This window comes from Notamacropus eugenii, chromosome 1 (assembly GCF_028372415.1).
Source record: "Notamacropus eugenii isolate mMacEug1 chromosome 1, mMacEug1.pri_v2, whole genome shotgun sequence".
NCBI lineage: Eukaryota > Metazoa > Chordata > Mammalia > Diprotodontia > Macropodidae > Notamacropus > Notamacropus eugenii.
In genome coordinates, this window is record NC_092872.1 from 565,803,765 (window position 1) to 565,816,413 (window position 12,649).

At 41.8% G+C, this 12,649-nt stretch overlaps 1 long non-coding RNA gene across 1 annotated transcript in view; it reads left to right on the top strand.

Moving 5' to 3' along the window:
• Positions 1–10,277, top strand: part of LOC140520424 (uncharacterized) — a 103,514-nt gene extending 93,237 nt beyond the window's left edge. Inside the window, exon 3 of the long non-coding RNA XR_011972497.1 lies at positions 7,234–10,277. This is a non-coding gene — a long non-coding RNA (uncharacterized lncRNA). The remainder of the gene's footprint in view (positions 1–7,233) is intronic.
• The last annotated feature ends 2,372 nt before the right edge of the window (positions 10,278–12,649 follow it).

Here is a 12,649-nt window from a genome sequence, read left to right on the forward strand (position 1 = left end):
GTACTGTAGGAGATTACGAAAGCCTAAAGCCTATTTACTACTGAAAATCTTGGAGGAGAAAGTGTAAGAGAAAGCTTGTCAGACCCTTATACATGTACATCTGGCTTTACTTTTCAGTATTTATACTTATTCTTTTTTACCAGCACATCTTTATAGGTTGTAACATCTGAACATTTCCAGGCAACTAACAAAAGAGCAAAGAAATAATACTTTAGGGTGGTCAGATACTATAACTTATAAAACACACATTCCTAAATTTGTAACAGTATAAGTAACATAGAGGTCCATGGAGATACTTTGTTTTTGCTCAGATTCTGCTGAAAGGAAGTACAAATGAATCTAAGAAGTCTCTGAAAAGGATATATTGGTTTAGATGTATTTATCATGGTATTATATACTTAAAGCTGAAAGAGGCCTTGGAGGTCATTGATTTTTTTTTAGATAAGGAAATTAGAGTAGTTAAATGAGTTGTCCAAGGTCACATCTAAGATTCATTCAATATTATTTTAAATCTCTTGTAACCCACATTCAGCTCAACTCTGGATTTGTATGGACTTGTTTAGTGTGCAGGGATTTTAGATAATTAGATTTTTTCCTCTGACTTGTGGCCTCATCCAACTTGAAGTCAAATCTAGAGTCAAATTCTGAATTAGATATTCAGTTGCTGTTGTACTAACAGATTAGATAGAAAAAAAGATCGAAGTAGTAAGATATTTAATCAGGGAAAAGTTTCTTTCTTTTTTTTTTGGAAGCTTTAAGTGACTGCCCAAGGTCACACAGCTAACAAGTAGCTGAGGTCAGATTTGAACTCAGGTCCTCCTAACTTCAGGGCAGGTACTCTACCCACCATATCACCTAGCTGCCCTGTGGATGAAATTTCAAAACAAATCGCTAGAATATTTATTTCATCACCTATCTATGATTGAGTAGTACAATCTTCTTCCTTTCTACCCTTTCTAGTATTGATAATCAATATCCTTCAAAACTCATGCTATCATGTGGAGAATGGTTTAGGTTTCAATGAATCCTGTTGGAATGGTGGAGGTCCTGGTGTGGTAGGAGCTTCTGTTGCAAATCAGAGTATTGTGCTTAAAGAGTACTCCAGTTGGTCTCTGTATCTTCTCTGGGATAAACTAACTATCTTCTCTCCTTAGCATCAAGGGATCAAAAATCTAGAGCTTGAAGCTACCCCAGAGACCATCTCAATCCCCTCATTCACTCATTTAATAGATAAAAAGACTAAAGTACAGGGAAATTCCAGATGTCCAAGAATCATAGGTAGTAAGGAAGGATTTGAACTCAATTCTTCCGGATCCAGAGATACTACTAATTCCTCAGAACCAAGAGACTTCAGGAACATGCCATGACTCCTGTTTTGCTCACTGCTTTCTTGAATATCTCATAGAATCCAGCAGAAAAGGCCTCTTTCAAACTCCTCCTTTCCCACAGATGTCTGTACCAACTAGAATCCATTTCAGCAGTTGTGCTGAATTGAGGCACAAAAGGATTGAAATCCTAGGAGCTTTCATTAGACTGTCCTTGGGTCCCAGGATCTCCTAATAAATGTAGTAATGTTTCAACTTTCTTCCATGATACATACTTCCTTCTCAACTGCTGTGAATGGATAGCAGGTCAGGAAACACAAGGTAGGACAAGTGGCCCACTATACTTAACCACTTAACATGTGCCCCAGGTATTAACTATTTTCTCCTACAGCCAAACATATGACTTGATTAGTAGAGCTGGCAGTTGCCCAAGGATGGGTGTAGATGGGTGGAGGAAAGGAGTATCAAGGAAAGAGCAAGGTAGTAGAGAATCACTTTGGATAGCTTATTCATGAGCCACCCTCCCAGAGTTGCCTTTACCACACTAGAGCAAAAAAAGGAGGATGACACAAAAAGTGGGCATGTGCACATATTACTCCATTTCTTTTCACTGTAATGAAAAGGAGAAAAGTAGAGACAGGCATTTCTGTGTGTCTTTCAGCAAACCAATCAGTCAATCAAATGTTTATTGAACACCTATTCTATGCAAAATTTAAATTTAATATGTGTTTAGTAAGTCTTGCTGTGTATTAGCAGTTGGGGGAGATAAAAAGTTTAAAAGAGAGTGAGGTCTTGACCTCATGGAGCTTCAAAAGTTAGGGCACATACACAAATACCATAAAATAATACATATACACTTCTACGAGAGCTTAATCTGTGGAAGGAAAAAGTTATTACTGCCCTGGGAGTGAGGCAGAGAGGGATCAGGGGAGATTTTAAGACTTAGAGTAGAAATTACCTTAGAGATCACCTAGTGACCAGATTCCAGTCTAATCCTCTTCTTTTATGGATGAAAGAAACTGAGACCAGGAATAGTTGTGACATACCCAAAATCATAAAGGTAGTGAGTAGCAGAGTGTAGATATGGATCCAGGTCTCATGACTCCAAATTCTTTTAGAAAGTTGTGGTGTTTTAACTGACCTATAAGTCACATGTAGCAGTTCAGCTTGACATGTAAAAAATTTCTGCTAAGTATGCTGGGAAATCCATATGGAATCTAAGACAATGGTTCTCTCCCAGGCCATCACATTAGCACTAGGTACTCTCCTCATCTTAACTGGTTGGTGAACCAGTTCAACTCTATATTACCCTCTTCTCTTGAGGTCCTTTGTCATGTGGCACTGATTGAGCCTTGTCAAGTCTCAGTCTTGAATCATTCTTTATCTACTCAGAGTATAGCACAGTGCTTGACACATAATAGGTGCCTAATAAATGTTTAATAATGGACTAATAACAATATAGATCAGACTTTAAAGTGTTGTGAGCATGTGTATATGTATATGTACACACACATGTAATGTAAATATGTTATGCATATATAATGAAATATTATGTAATGTATATAATATACATATTATATACATGTGTATATACATGTGTGTATAAGTATATATACACTATATACTGTATATATCGTAGGTGCCTATTAAATGTTTAATAACAGACTACTAACAATAGAGATCAAACTTTAAGTTGTCATGAGAATATATGTACACACACACACATATTAATATGTGAGAGGTAGTTGTTAAACATTTCCCTACACACTACTGCCTCAGCACCTTCTAATACCTTGGGGTGGAAGTAGGAGAAGAGTCAGTTTGAATCCCCCTGTTGGGAACCACCTTCGGCTGTTTAGAGATCTCTCCTTTTTCTTCCTGCCTGAACCCTGGCTCCCAGTTTAGGTGGAACAGACTGTGTGACCTCTAAGGCCTTTTCTGACTGAAAGTTTCTGTGATTGCCTTGCCCTTTGAAATAACAACAGAAAAGGTGAAAAACTGAGAAAAAAAGTTTTATTTCCCCTGTGTAAAGGTTCACTTATAGGTCCGTGCTCCAACATAATTTAAGTTTTCAGGTCCACTGCTTCCCTTGGGTCAGTTGACGAGTGCCATAGTAAGAGAAGCCAAGACCAGGTAGTCCCAGGAGCAAAGCTGTATGTTGGATCAATGTGTCTGTTGTGCACATCACCCTTTCCCTTGATGCTTGAGCCTGGGCGGAAAACATGACAAATTGTTGCCAGTCACAGTGGTTTAGAGCAATATAATGTAGTTAAATGGTTTATAATATACATGATAATATAACATTCTACATCAGAAAAAAAAAGTCTTATGTGTTACATTGTGAATATTCTCCACATATTAATTTTGATGAGACAGCTTTCAGTTAAAAAAAAAATCAGCAACATATATACATACATTTTGGAATCAATCCCTGCTCCTCTCTTCCCACAGTTTAGCAAATATTGCACCCTTGCCAGCTTGCTGGAGAACTGGAGATAATGATTCGCTTTCTTTTAGGAGAAAAGATGAAGTAGAACTTTCTGTTACCAGGAGACATCAAGAGTTTCTCCTTTTACTGGCTGGCTTCCACAACCATCTCACTTTTTTCCTTATGTCTATGAAATGAATTTTTCACTGAAATGCACCTCAGACTTACACAGTGATGATGATGATAACAGGAAAAATTATGTTTATATAAGTTTGAATGTACTCTCAGACGTTTAGTAGTATGTTGCCCTAGGCAAGTCACTTATCCTGAGTTTCCTCAGTTTCCTCATCTGTAAAACAGGGATAACAACACTTACCCCCAAGGGTTGCTGTGAGGATCAAATGAGATATTTGTAAAGTACTTAGCACAGTATCTGGAACACAGTAGGTGCCACATCAATATTTATTCCCTTAAATAGCAAATCTCAGGCCATGTATGATGTTACATTTTCCTGTATAGTATTCTATTCATTCTGCCAGCTATCTTCCGAACAGCTTACAGAATGTAATATAACAGACATTTTTTAATTAACTACTTTGTGCAGAATATTGTACTAGAGAAGGTACCAAGCTTGAAAAAAAAAAAGAACCTTGAGCAGTTCATTCTAGTATAGGAATAAGATAAACACCAGTGAGTGTAGTAGCATAAAGTGGATTTGGGTTTTTGTTATCAGATCACAGCCCATTCAAGAGGGAGGGCTGCTGAAAGCTCAAAGAAGTTTGAGTGACTTGCCTAGGGTCACACGTTAGAGATATGATTTGAACCCAGATTTACTTGGCTCTTAAGTCTAAGACTCTACTCATGATCTCTTGTTGCCTTTGTACCATAGTATCATGAGATGCATGTATATGAGGCCTCAGGGTGAGGGGCAGTTGGGGGTTCAGGAAGGAGGTAACTTTTGAGTTAGCTTTTAATTAAAAAATGTACAGAGACTCCGGAGATTCCATAGGCAAAGAGAAGGGAGAACATTCTAGGCTTAGGCCTGAGTCCTGCTCCAAGAGGAAAAGGGCAGAAAGACTCACATTAAAGTTTGTTTCCTCCTCCCTTCCTTCTTCTTCCTAAAATTGGCTTTAAGGAAAACATCATCTTATTAGGGGAAATAGGCAATTAATATGGAATGCTTTGGGAGACTAACAGAATATTCAGGTTCATTGTTGATGATTTGACCCTTTTCCTTATGAAAGAGCAGGACATCCAAAATAACATTTAATTTTTTGGCAGAGACAACAAGGAACAGTAAAAGGCATGTTGGATTTGGAACCGTGGAAGCTTGGTTTAGATCCCAGTTCTGCTACTTAATCTGCAGCTGACCTTGTGCCAGGCACATAACCTACCTGGGCTTATAAATCAAAGTGTTGGCTGATGACCTCTGCGACATCTTCTGGCCTTAAATTTATAATCCCATCATCTATATGATATATTGAACTTCAACCTCTTTCTTTGTGAAAGAACATAGATGGATGTGGAAGAAAACAAAACCAAACCATACAGTGGAAAGGTGAAGACTTGGTTGTTTTCCATGCCTTCTTTTGGCTATACCACACAATGTTCATTGTCCCAGTGTCCTAAAAAGTTTTATCTTCAGAAGGTAGATATCTGATCTGAGGATAATTTCTGAATTTGTTCCTCAGTTTCCTTCATTGTTGTTTATCCCAACCATCCAGTTTAAGCTTAGTTTTCCCGCTCCTTTTCTTCAGTAGCTTAATTTGCAGTTATTTGAGTTTCCATGGAGCCCTAATTGATCAATATTTTCCTAAGTCAGTCATTCAGGGAGGCAGCCCAGGCCTGTGATTGATCTATACTGACTCTCTTGGCTCATTGCCACTCATTATTCTCCAAATTTCCCTGTTGTCTTAAATCTGCTGTAACCAGTCTGAAGTCTAGGGGAGAAATGTTTATCACTTAATTATCCATTAAAAGCACAGAATAAGTCTCCTTCCAAATGTTCAGCATTGAGTATCCCAAAATGATATCAATTATGAAAAAAATTATCATAACTCATTTACTTTTTAGCAGCTGCTTAATTAAGACTTTCATGAACTAATGAGAGTTAACCAGAAGTCAATGTTGTCTTGAGTTTACCATCACGGTATTACAAGCCAGAATGTCTTTGAGCAATATAGACATTAGTATTATAAAGCTCTAATTAAAAAAAAGGAGTAATTATTTTCTTACCTGAAATGATCTTATGTACAAAGGCTTAATCCTCCAGAGGAAAAAAAAACATCTTCTCAAATTCTTCTTGCTGTCAGACTCCTGGTAGAAGAACTTCAGTATCTCACAGACACTGCAATGTGCCTTAATTTGACATTTAATGAAATACAAAACCAAATTTGGCTTCTTCAGAACTTTCTATCCTCTAGTACATTAAAAAGCAATATCAGAGTGAGCAGGCATACAACCTCAAATAAATATCCTTTCCAACTTGATACAATTCCTGCAGTCTTATCAGAGTCTAAAACTTCAGTCAAGTGCACAAGCTGTCACAGGCCATCCATCTGGGAATCTTAGCTGTTGGCAGAAGGGCTGAACCTTTGGGCTAGGGGCAAGATATGTCCACAATGCTGTGGTTCTGCCCAGGGCTAAATACACTCGGAAGAGAGACAACTCCTTATTGGCCTTAGCAATTGCTTAATCAATTAGACCAAAAACAAAAAAACAAAAAGCAACCAATGAGTCTCCTGTGACCCTCCTAAGCAATTAACTAAAAACTGACAAAGAATAGAACTGGGAATTGGAGAAATAATTTACATTGCCAAGAAATCTTTGAAAAAAATGATGTCTAATATTTGTGGATGGAAACAGATATACACAGAGAGAGTCTTATTTTCTATCAACTTTGCTTGATCCCATTTAAATCTGTAATCCAGTGCTTATAACTTCATGGATTCCAGTGCCTGTTGCTATTTATTCAGGCCAAACTCCTACTGAAAGTAATGAGAGTTCTGCCTTTGAAATGACAAACTGGGCTCCCAGTCATGTTGGGACTGGAAGCTCAATTCCGTGTGGACAGTCTCGGGCAGGTAAAAGTGGGACTTCTAAATCTTAGAGTCTTACAAGGCCCTCCATGAACAGCGGGGGTTCGAGAAGGTCAGACCGAGCTAGCTCGGCTAGCTCGGGTATTTCCGCCTCTCCCCCGGAGATACCTGATGGGTGGAGTCTCCCTGCCCTCGAGGTCGTCCCGGATTGGAGCACACCTAGTTACCTAACAGCACGGTATTGAGATGCAGACTGTGTGGCTGAAGATTAAGTAGGGTTGAGGAAGCCTAAAAGCTCTTAGCACGTGTGGAGCCAAAGAGAAAAGTAGGGCTCCGCTTCTTTTCTTCCCTCTCTCCCCTCCCCCTCTCTCCCCGCTTGTACTTCTACTTCCATTCCCTTAAGCTTAGCCTTCTTAGGAAATCTCCCCCTCTTCGTCCTAAGAAAGAAGACCCCCTGCACTTGTAACCGAAACCCTGTAATAAAGCTCAACCCCTGTTTGACTCTGGAACGTCCTTTCTCTCATATGTGCATCCGGCGTGGCCAGCCGAAGACCTGGACAGGTAAGAAAGACTCGGGTAGCCCAATACAGGCCTCTAGGCTTGGCAGTTGGCGTCCCAACAGGGATTGGGAGCGTAGATAATCCTGGGTGCTTTTGGGGTACACCCGGAAGGGGCTGTGAAAGAAGCGAGTCCCGAATCCTAGATTCGGAAGGAGAGAAAGGGGAGAGAAGCTTCCCAAACCCCTGGGAAAAGGGCAGGGATGAGGAATCAATTGCCAGTAATAAAGCCAGAGGAACAGGAGGTCTGGGCTGAGACACTTCACAGGGAAGGCAGGGAGGCGGGGGTCACAATAGAGTTAAACGACCTCCGAGAATTTTGTAAGGAAGGGCCGGAGAGGCCAGGGCGGGATTGGAATAAGAGTGGAAGCGGAGAGAGGGGAGGGGAGGACCCAGGCAAGCAGAAAGTTAAGCGGAAAGTTAAGGAGCATAAAGAAAAAATAGACCCGGAGCTCCATCTAGCAGATGGAAAAGGCGAGGCAGGGGAGAATACGCCGTGCCTTCCCTCCGCGCCTCCTTATAACCTGCTCCATTGGTCAGACAGTTCAGGGCCACAGTCCAGTTTGGAAAAAGGAATAAGAAAGGCTATAGAGAATGGAGAAGATGTAGGGACATTTCCTGTGTTAGAAATAGCGGACCCCAGTGTCCCCGGTGGGGTTCGGAGGAGCCACATACCCATAGAGTGGAAGAGAGTGGCGACTCTTAAAGAGGCTTGTACCAAGCATGGCCCTAATTCACCCTTTGTTATAGCCATGCTTGAAACTCTCAGCGGTCAGTTCATTCTGACTCCTAATGACTGGAAGAGCTTAGCCAGAGCCTGCCTTACCCCTGGGCAGAAAGAAATAAGTACAGGGAGGGGCCAGGATCAGCTTCCCATAGCTATTGCCCTTCCCTTAAGGCACTGGAAGCTCAAAGAAAGCCAGAGACCAGTGTGGGGAATAGGAGGGTGCCAAAATACCTTAGAGACAATGCACCCAGTAAAGTGGGAGGCAGAGGATCGCCAAAGGACTGTATGGCCGTTGGTGATTCCAGGACTTAGTTTTAACATCTGGGGCAGGGACATTATGAGCCGCCTCGGGATGAAGCTATCAAATTTTTAGTAAGGGCCATTGCAGTTGCACTGGAGTCCCCACCCTTGAATTGGAAGTCAGACACCCCGATTTGGGCCTTGACTTCAGAAAAACTCCAGGCACTACAACTATTGGTTAAGGAGCAATTAGCACCCTGGAATGCTCCTGTGTTTGTTAAAAAGAAAAAATCTGGGAAAGTCAGGTTCCTTACAGATGTTAATGAAGCATTTGTAAGCACCTGGCAGCAGCTATACCTAAGTAAAGAGCCACTATGCATTCTTATCATCTTTACCTTAAAGGCGATCCTCGCTAAACAAAGAAGGGGAAAAGGTCGCCTAATACAATCAGAGCTTGATACAGCTGTGTATACACACAATTTTTTGCATATCTCAAGAAACTCACATACTACTCCAGCTATGAGACATTTTGTGACTTTTCCAAGACAACCCCGCAAGGAAAGTAATACCCAGGCTGGATATAAAGACACATGGGCCATGGTAAAGGATATGGCCTCAGGGAAATGGAAAGGTCCGTATAAGATACTAATATGGGGTCCAGGGTATGTTTGTGTCTCCATAGGAAAAGGTGATGCATGGATTCCCATTAGAAGGATCCGTAGGTGGGAACCGAGGTCGGAGACGACGGAGACGCAGGAGGCGGAGACCCCGGAGAGCCCAGAGACCCCGGAGAAGGATCATACACCACCTGAGCCTGCTGCTGACAGCTTTAACCTTGCTGCCCAGAGAGGAAGCAGCCCTCATCACAACCGCAGACACTGCTGCTGACAGCTTCCCATCTAGGCATCCTTTTTTCGCCAGCTGAATGAGGACTTTGATATCACAAACCCAGGACACTTGGGTGGGGAGGAGGTGACCAATTTTCCACCTGTATAGATCCATTTGCAAGATTAAGGGAGTGGTGATGTAAGGCGCCTACACCACCTGCTTCTCTTAAAATATGCTTTGGGATTTTAGTTGATTGCACTTCCCCTGTTGTAACTCAGCCATTTAGTTTCATCTTTGTTTTATTTGATGCCTCCCTTTGTCAGTTGTGCTAGCTGCAGATTTCTGTGTGAATGAAGTCTTGTTGTAAGGTACTCATATGCTAAAGGCCTTCCTTAATCCACTCAGCCTCCAGCCACTGTTTGCTCTAGAGCCAGGTGCGCTCCGCGCATAACAAAGAAGGGGATATGTTGGGACTGGAAGCTCAATTCCGTGTGGACAGTCTCGGGCAGGTAAAAGTGGGACTTCTAAATCTTAGAGTCTTACGAGGCCCTCCATGAACAGCGGGGGTTCGAGAAGGTCAGACCGAGCTAGCTCGGCTAGCTCGGGTATTTCCGCCTCTCCCCCGGAGATACCTGATGGGTGGAGTCTCCCTGCCCTCGAGGTCGTCCCGGATTGGAGCACACCTAGTTACCTAACAGCACGGTATTGAGATGCAGACTGTGTGGCTGAAGATTAAGTAGGATTGAGGAAGCCTAAAAGCTCTTAGCACGTGTGGAGCCAAAGAGAAAAGTAGGGCTCCGCTTCTTTTCTTTCCTCTCTCCCCTCCCCCTCTCTCCCCGCTTGTACTTCTACTTCCATTCCCTTAAGCTTAGCCTTCTTAGGAAATCTCCCCCTCTTCGTCCTAAGAAAGAAGACCCCCTGCACTTGTAACCGAAACCCTGTAATAAAGCTCAACCCCTGTTTGACTCTGGAACGTCCTTTCTCTCATATGTGCATCCGGCGTGGCCAGCCGAAGACCTGGACAGGTAAGAAAGACTCGGGTAGCCCAATACAGGCCTCTAGGCTTGGCACAGTCACCTGTCTTTAAATGGATTTAGATGCCATAAACCAATGACATGATTTTACTACAGATCAGAAAGAAATATGGAGTTGATTTTGAAAGAATGTCACCTGCAGATCTGTGCCTTGGGGATGGCCTTTCTTCAAAGGGAAACAACTAAAATGAGGTCTTTGAAAAGCTTTGCCTTTTGCTTAACACAATTGGAAAAAAAAACTGAGAACTTCTGATCCTAGTCTAGATTTTATTCCAGCCCCCCTAACCCACTTTACTTTCCTTTTCTTTGGCCATGGTAGCCTCCCAGGAAATAAATTCCAATGTACTACCACATTGTGGTTCTAGGTTACCAATTTAGACTTATTTCATATCACTCCCTGTTACCTACTCTAGGTTTCTGTCAGACTAGTTCAACTTATCATTGATTTAAACCTAGAAAGTTCCTTAGAGGGTGTCCAGTACAAACCCTAGTCATTTTACAGGTGAAGAAATATTTGACCCAAGAAGTGACTTGCCCAAGTTCACTAAGGTAGTAAGTGGCAAGATGGGGATCGAAACTCAGCTCCTTTGATTTCAAATCAAATACTCTTTCCAATACCATGAGCCAAATGGGACAAATTTCTATCCGAGTCTCATTTCTGCCCTCTTCTGTTTCCCTTATATCCCTCTCTTTTTGACCCTTCCTCATTCTGGTAATAATTTTGTTGAGGTTTAGGGGTGTTTGGATCCCAAAATAGTGACATGCTGGGTCCTGCCTGAATGAATTCGACCCAAGCCTTTTAGCCAAAGAAAAACAAAGTTTTATTGAAAATCTGCCATATTGGCCAGACTCTTAAGAAATCTCAGCATTGATTGGACTCTTAAGGAATCTGAGTTTTTGTGACACTAATGCCAGTGGGTCAGATTGAATCTGAGCTAGATTGAATCTGAGCATCTTCATGGAAGAAAGATGGACCTTATACACAGAATACCTGTGAGAGGGATCTAGGGGTGGTCAAGTAGTATGGTATGACTGGAAGAAATGTCCAGGAAGGGTCTTTATGGGAGTGGCTGGTAACTGGGGTGACTAGAGGTAAAACAAAAGGAACCAAGAGAATGGGATTAAGAGTGGGAAGTAGCTGAAGGCTACCTGGAGATAGCAGACAATGGAGGGCTAGGTTAAGGGTAACAGAGATTTGGGCATAGGAATAATTGAAGGCTTTTGGCCTCAGGGGAATACCAGATCAAGCGGCAAGATTCATAGACAATTCAAGAGATTTCCCAGAATTTATACTCCATTAGTCACCAATGCAGTGAAACAGGGCTGTGTGCTTGCTCCCATGCTTTTTAGCATGTTTTCAGCCATGTTGTCAAATGTTTTTAATGAGGATGAATACAGCATCAAGATCAACTACCGTACTGATGGTAAATTCTTCAATTTGGAAAGGTTACAAGCCAAGACCAAAATGGAGGAAGTGTTGGTGCATGATTTTCTGTTTGCAGATGATTGTGCACCCAATGCAGCCTCTGAAGCTGAGATGAAACAAAGTATGGATCAATTCTCTGCTGCCTGTGCTAATATTGGCCTAATAATTAACACCAAGGAAACACAGGTGCTTCATCGGCCACCACCTCACCATCCATAGTGGAACCATCGATTACAACAATGGAGAAGTTTTGAATGCTGTGGATAAGTTCATTTACCTTGGTAGTGTACTTTCCAGGGATGTACACATTGACATTGAAGTTGATGCACACATTGCCAAAGCTAGCTTAGTGTTTAGGAGACTCCAAAGAAAAGTTTGGGAGAGAAGGGGTATTAGACTGACTACCAAACTCAAGGTCTACAGAGCTGTAGTGCTGACCTCATTGTTGTATACCTGTGAAACATGGACAGTCTACCAGTGCCATGCCAGGAAACTGAATCACCTCCATTTGAACTGTCTTAGGAAGATTCTGAAGATCACCTGGCAGGATAAGGTACCAGACACTGAAGTCCTTGCTCAAACTAAACTGCCAAGCATTGAAATTATGCTTCAGAGAGCACTGCTTGGATGGTCTGTCTATGTTGTTCAAATGCAAACTATACACTTGCCAAAAAGACTATTTTATGGAGAACTAGCATGGGGTATGTGATCACATGGTAGCAGCCAGAAGAAACTATATAAGGACACTCAAATTCTCTCTCAAGAACTTTGGATTTGATTGTGCAACATGGAGACACTAGCACAGGACCATTCAACACGGTGGGCCCACATCAGAAAAGGTGCTGTGCTTTAGGAGCAAAGTAGAATTGAGACAGCACAAAGGAAACATAGGATGTGCAAATTTGGAGTAACTACCCCAAATGTTCACATGTACAAGCATTCCAAGCTCATATGGGTCATACACAATGAAACTTCACTTTATTGTGGCGATGTCGTTTTGGTCCTCTTTGAGATGGAAGGACAACAACCAACCACCACCCCATCAT